Source organism: Pundamilia nyererei, unplaced genomic scaffold (assembly GCF_000239375.1).
Source record: "Pundamilia nyererei isolate P.nyererei 1_Seehausen unplaced genomic scaffold, PunNye1.0 scaffold00052, whole genome shotgun sequence".
Taxonomy (NCBI): domain Eukaryota; kingdom Metazoa; phylum Chordata; class Actinopteri; order Cichliformes; family Cichlidae; genus Pundamilia; species Pundamilia nyererei.
The window spans coordinates 1,198,836-1,205,384 of record NW_005187453.1 but is presented as its reverse complement, the minus strand read 5'-3'; positions in this window follow the sequence as shown (position 1 = coordinate 1,205,384).

Sequence of the window (6,549 nt, the reverse complement as noted above, 5' to 3'; positions counted from 1 at the left end):
TTAAGCTTACAGCTTATATTTTCAGCTCTTTTTATTGTGTATGTGTTAGATGGCTTGAGTTGTTTCAATATGTTTTGTACTGAAACTCATTTTAGTGGAATGAGTAATAGAAAAAAAGTCAGTGGGATCTCACTGGCTGTCCTTTGGAACCCTTATAGCCACGAGGTCCTTGGATTTGAAGAACACTGCCCTGCAGAAAGGAATTCAGTTGTACACTCAGTATGAAACTAATGTAAATACAGCTCATTCAAAAATAAAGAACACCCTCTTTTAGTTTCAGCCTTCAGCACAAAAACATCATATTCATGTCAAGCATGGTGGTGGTGGGGTAAGGATTTGGGATTGTTTTACAGTTACAGGACCTAGGTATCTTGCAGTCATTGAGTCAACCATGGACTCTGTTGTATACCAAATAGAGATAGACTAGAAATAGGCTAGATTCAACTGTGAGGCCATCTGTCCAACAGCTACCCAGTTGGCCAAAACTGGGTCATACACCAGGCCAATGATCCTAAGCACAGCAGCAAATCTACAACAGAAGTGCTGAAAAAGAAAAGAATCAAGGTGTTGCAATGGCTCAGTAAAAGTCCAGACCTCAACATGACTCAAATGCTGTGCCAGCACATTAATAGAGCTGTTCTTCAACAAATATAGTTGGTTTTTCCCATACTACTTTTGCAGTCTGGCTTAGTATGTGTTAATATATGTTAAATAAATAATGGTACAGTGTAACATTTCAAGTGTTGCTGTTCATCTAAAATTGTATTTACATAATATTAACACTTTGAGTCCCCCGAGAGCAGCAGTGCCCAGCCTTCTACCTTTCTACCTTTAAAACCCGCCTTCCAGCCAAATGGCCAAATATGTCTTGTTTGACACACATTTTTTCAATGTGTTTAACCACAGAGCAAGACAAACTCATTATACCCTTTCTCCTTTGACTCCAGGTGATCCACGATCTCCCTAAAAGAAAACAAAACTTGATTTTTAAATCCACTTTCAAACAGGATGATTTCAATTTCAATTTCAATACAAGAAAAATGCACGCACATTGTAGTAGTTCTAGTATAAAATATGTTGAACGCTAGTTCTGCACAACATGATGAGATTTTATTGGTTTTTGACATGATCGTCATAGTTAATAAAATCATCCAGCAAAACTTTAGTTACGACACTGTCTGAGAAGACAAACAAATATGAATGCAGGCTGACCAACAAGTGACACCACTTTTAACAGAGCCTGTACCCACTGATACTTAAAAACAAATGGGAAATTACAATTGCAACATAAATGTGCCTGTAATAGAGCAGAATATTCACATCTTAATGTCAGTGAGTCATGTGCAAGTAAAAATAAATCGCAAGCAGCTGTTTATTGATGTTCGGGCACCTGAGAATTATAGCAGCTTCATGCTTCATGCACTCGTTTAACAGAAATCCTCAGGGTAAAGAGAAAAACATCCAGTCACTCATTTCACTGCTTTGGTTGCACAGATAAAAGAGGCGAGTACTTATGCAAATATATATGCTCGCTATCTTGTTCTATTACAACATGCTTATGTCGCAGATAAACTGAGTCCATCTATCCTCCCTGCAGTCAACAGTGATGGATGCATGAACGGAAACATTGTCCTAATATGCACACTGTGTGTCTCTTGCTGTAATTATACATTGTTAACAGTGCTAGTGCCGATAAGAAACAAAGATGCACATCAACTTAAATAATACTTTTTGACTCTACTGTGTCACATAGTTTTGAGGCGCTTCAAGCAACACGACAGCAATTTCAGTTCACTGTATTTCAGAGCCTGGTAAGCTGGACGCAGCATAGCCTGAGTGCCGTTTGCATGAAGTGCAACACAGAGTTTTCAGTTTGCACTTGGTGGTATAGTCCTTTAAATATAAAATATATGTAATTTTCTATATTAAAGTCTCATTAGCTGTAATTTAAGACGTCTAATAAAAAAACAATTCAGAAAATTGATTTAAAAAAGATGAAAACAAGAAACATCACTGATTCATCAGTCATGGCAACAGCTCACCTTTTCACCTTTGCTCCCACTCAGTCCTTTAAGACCCTGTTTTTATAAGAAGGGTGAAAGATAGTGTATTTTTCTATGTCACTAAGGGTTTTATATAAAACTTCATGCTCAATTGTGTGGTTTTGAAAAGTTGCTTACTATGGGCCCAGGAGCTCCTTTAACACCTGGAGAGCCCTTGTCACCCTGAAAAGAAACATTTTCCTGCATAAGCAAACATGGCAACGCTGATTTTTTGTTATTATAAAAAGATTAAAAACTACAGTTCCTGTCTGGTCTAAACATCACCAACAACATAGTCACCAAATGTCAAATATGTAAAAAGGAACTTACCCTTTTACCTGGGAGGCCAACTACGCCTCTCTCACCAGGTTCACCTGGTATACTGTCACCCTGGTAAAATGAAGAAGGGAAAATGATCATTTCTGAAGTGGCAAAAACTGCTTAATTGTAGTATGAGCCAAATAGATTTATGTTAAAATAACAATAACACCATCCTTTAAGTTTGGCTTACACAACTGTGCATAATATTAGTACTTACCTTTTCTCCTTTTTCTCCAGGTATGCCAGGAATACCCTATCAGGTGGTACGAAAAGAAATTGGACTCATTTTCAGCCAGCAATAAAACAGAGAGAAACAAAAGCATAAAATGAAAAACAAAATTGTAACAAGCAGTGATTTTTAGCGTAGAAGGCTGGCATAGAAATAAACAACCTAAAAGACAGAAATGATATGTTAAGTTTTCTATACATGAGGTCCTGGCGGTCCTCGAGGTCCAGGAGATCCTGGGGAGCCATTCTTCCCTCTTTTACCTCGGCTGCCCTAATATCAACACAAACATCATACCTCATCATTATTATTTAAGCAGTGAGGTAATACTTATAACCTTCTCTGTCTATACCTCTTCTTATTAATTCATTCTCACGAAGATTCTCTCGAATCTTTGTGAGAATGAATCTTCTCTCGAAGGTTATTTCATTTGTTAGATCATTTCATTTATTATATTGTATTGGCATTCAAAAGAGTTTAAGGGTCATTGTAAGATAATGTATGGTGACATACCTCTCTACCTGCCTCTCCTGGGTCCCCTGGAAGACCCCTAAGACCTGTGGGGCCCTGGATGCTTGGATTGCCAGGGATTCCCTGAATGCCCTGAGCACCTGGAGGACCTGGCTCGCCGGGCTCACCCTGAGGCAACACCACGGCAGAAAATAAGGATACAGGGAAAAAAGAGAAAAAATTCAGTGTTTGAAGATGAGCACATCATCAGAGGTCACTTGTCTCTTGTAATGTTGTTATTCAGCTTTTCTATTACTTTTGAATAATTGCTTTGAAGTAAGGTCCTTCTTGCCTTTATCAAATTAAAAGCTCAAACATAATTTTGAATGAGTCACTGAGTCAATTAAATGCTCCAAATTAAAAGTGTGATGTGAATTGAAGTCATTCAAAGTGAATGCTATGGAAGTCTGTGGGGGCTAATTAATTTACTAGGACATGTGTGTGTATATGTATATATATATATATATATGGAGAGAGAGCTCTTAAATGTATTTCACAGCCCACCATTATAAGGTCTATGCTAACCTAAATTAAAACTATTGGCAATTACTAAATCCACTTGTTATGTTTTCGTAATGCTTAATCCACCATTATGCACAAACTCTTTAATCAAAATGATATTTTGAATGCTAAAATATAATTATTGTTGTTGTCCAATTTTCAATTGTACTGTTTTACAAAAAAACATGAAAAATAGTAAAGAACATCATTATTTTTCTGATTAAGATGACAAATTGCAGTTCATTAGTTGCACTAATCAGAAGGTCGGTGGTTCGATCCCAGGCTGCCTCCTGGCTGCATGCCAAATATCCTTGGGCAAGATACTGACCCCATGTTTGCCTACTGGTGGTGGTCAGAGGGCCCGGTGGCGCCAGTGTCTGGCAGCCTCACCTCTGTCAGTGCGCCCCAGGGCAGCTGTAGCTACAGTGTAGCTTGCCATCACCAGTGTGTGAATGTGTGTGTGAATGGGTGAATGACTGAATGTAGTGTGAAGCGCTTTGGGGTCCTTAAGGACTGAGTAAAGCGCTATACAAATGAGAGGCCATTTACCATTTCTAAACAGAAAAATCATTTAGTGCTTGAATGTCCAGCATGCCGGCTCAAATTTGGATATTAAAACATTTCATTTCATTCATTAAAACAATTCATTTTGAAATTCTTTACTTCAGTTTAAACTGGTAAAATGCTCACTGAAAGGGAATGAGTCCACATTAAAGTACTTCATGATGCTAGATGTGGTCTCTTAGACACATAAGACGAGACATAATCTAGCGGATTCAAAGACAAAGACATTCAAAGTCCGTATTAACACCTGGAAACTATTTGGAACTCAACGGAAAAAAGGGACAAGTACATAAAAACAATGGCATCAAGAATGCAAGCTGTTATCAAGACTAATGGAGGCCATATAAAATATTAGTTTTTTAAGTTATGTTTAAAAAGAACTTTGTTTTTTGTCTAATAAATAACGATATAATAATCTAATAATGTAATAACATTTTTTAAATAAATTTCTAAAACATTAGTATTTTTATGTTTTTATGACAGGTGGTCAAATAAATGTATTAAGATTTTTAGTTCAACTGGTGTACAGACCAGTAACCCTCCGTCCCCCTCTCTGGTTTCTGGCTGTCAGCTAATGCAGTTTATGATATTAAAAGGTTAAAAGGCTAGTTGATTAAACACTTATGTTATTTATTACGTTAGCACACTTGAAACAGTTCTGACAGTCAGTCTAATAACATTAAAATCAGTCTTTAAAGTCCCCATAAGGGATGAGCGGAGAAATAGAAATTTCACCTTCTGTCCAGGAGGACCAGCCTGACCCTCTGGCCCTCTGTGACCGATGCCCGGCTCCCCCTAAAAATAACAAAACAGATGAACACATCTGCGCAGTCACCATCATTAAAACTTAAAAAGCAAAGTTAAATCTTTATATATTTACCTTCTGTCCCTTTTCACCAATTTCGCCCTGAAGAGTGCATAGAAATGAGTTAGAATAACGGAGTGCACCGTGACACATCCTTTTCATGTGCCAAAATAAACTAACTCGGAGGAATTTGAAAAAAAAAAAAAAAAACAGGATTTGTCAGCATGTTTAACAAGGGGAATTATTAATGTCTGCTTTAATCTACTGTCTCAAAGTCATACAGAAATAGAGCAGGAGGGACATCAAAGCCCTGGACTCAACCAGATTCAGTGACAGGCGAGACGGGAGGGAAGCTCTCCCTGAGCTCTGATGTCATTTACAGATGCAGTGTTGGGAGGAGGGGGAGCATCCATGATATTTTTATGAACTGGTGGAACATTTCATGTGGGGACATGTGTCATTCTTGCTTCGTGATCTTAAGATGATAATAAAAATAATGCTTGAAATCAGTGGGAAAGTATCAGCGACTCGGTCATTTCAGCATAGATATCTTTTATTTCAAAGGGTTGGTTCAAGGTTGATGTTGGGCAATATTTATCACTAGGATGGAAGAATATCAGTCACACACAGCTAACAAATTTTAGAGGCATAAACTAGCTAGCAACTGCGGCAAACGTGATGGATCAATGACTCTTAACAGCTAAATAATACTATTTTTTTCTTGCAAGGCTTGAGCCACCTGTTGCAAATTTTGATGGCTTTTTTCCCTTTTTAATCTTTTCAATAAAGTTTTATCATAACATTCAAAATCTTGTCACCTTTTGTCCTGGTTTTCCATTTTCACCTGGCTGTCCCTGTTGCACAAAAAAGACAGTCAGTGATCATCATCATGTCTATAAACAGCTCATTTGTAAAACAGTCATCGAACATTTCAAGAAAAGTGTAACATGTTTACATTTTACTCTTTTGCCCTTACCTTCAGTAAATAATACCCCGGGGGATATGGGTACGGCAGTCCAGCTTCTTCATCGTAATTTCCCTCTCTCCTCCTCTCCATCTCCTCCCTCATCCTCTCCCATTCCTCCCTCTGCCGCTCCAGTTCTCTTTCGTTTTCCATTTTTTCCCTCTCCTGCTCGGCCTCCCTCTCTTTCTCCAGTTCCTGTCTTTCTCTCTCCATCTCCAGCCTATCCCTCTCTCTCTCCATCTCCAAGTCCTCCTTCTCTTCTTCCTTCTCTTGATCTACACCTTCCTCTGTCTCCCAGTCATTGTCTCCACTTCTCTCCTCCTCCTCATAGACTGGATCAGGGACTGGTTTTAAATCAGGCATTAACTCTTTCTCTTTTTCCATTCCCCAATCTTCCACTTCTGCTTTTGTCTCTTCCTCTCCTCCACCTATTGTTTCTGTGGGAACCTCTGTCTCTGTATCGATGTATCTCCATCTCTCTCGTGCTTCTTGTCTCTCACTCCGGCTGTGTGTCTGAAGGCCTGGATTTTCTTTTTCATCCTTCTAAAAACACAAATCAGCGTATTTGTAAGTCATCTATCCATCTGGATTTGGATAAACACTTGACCTCTACTGT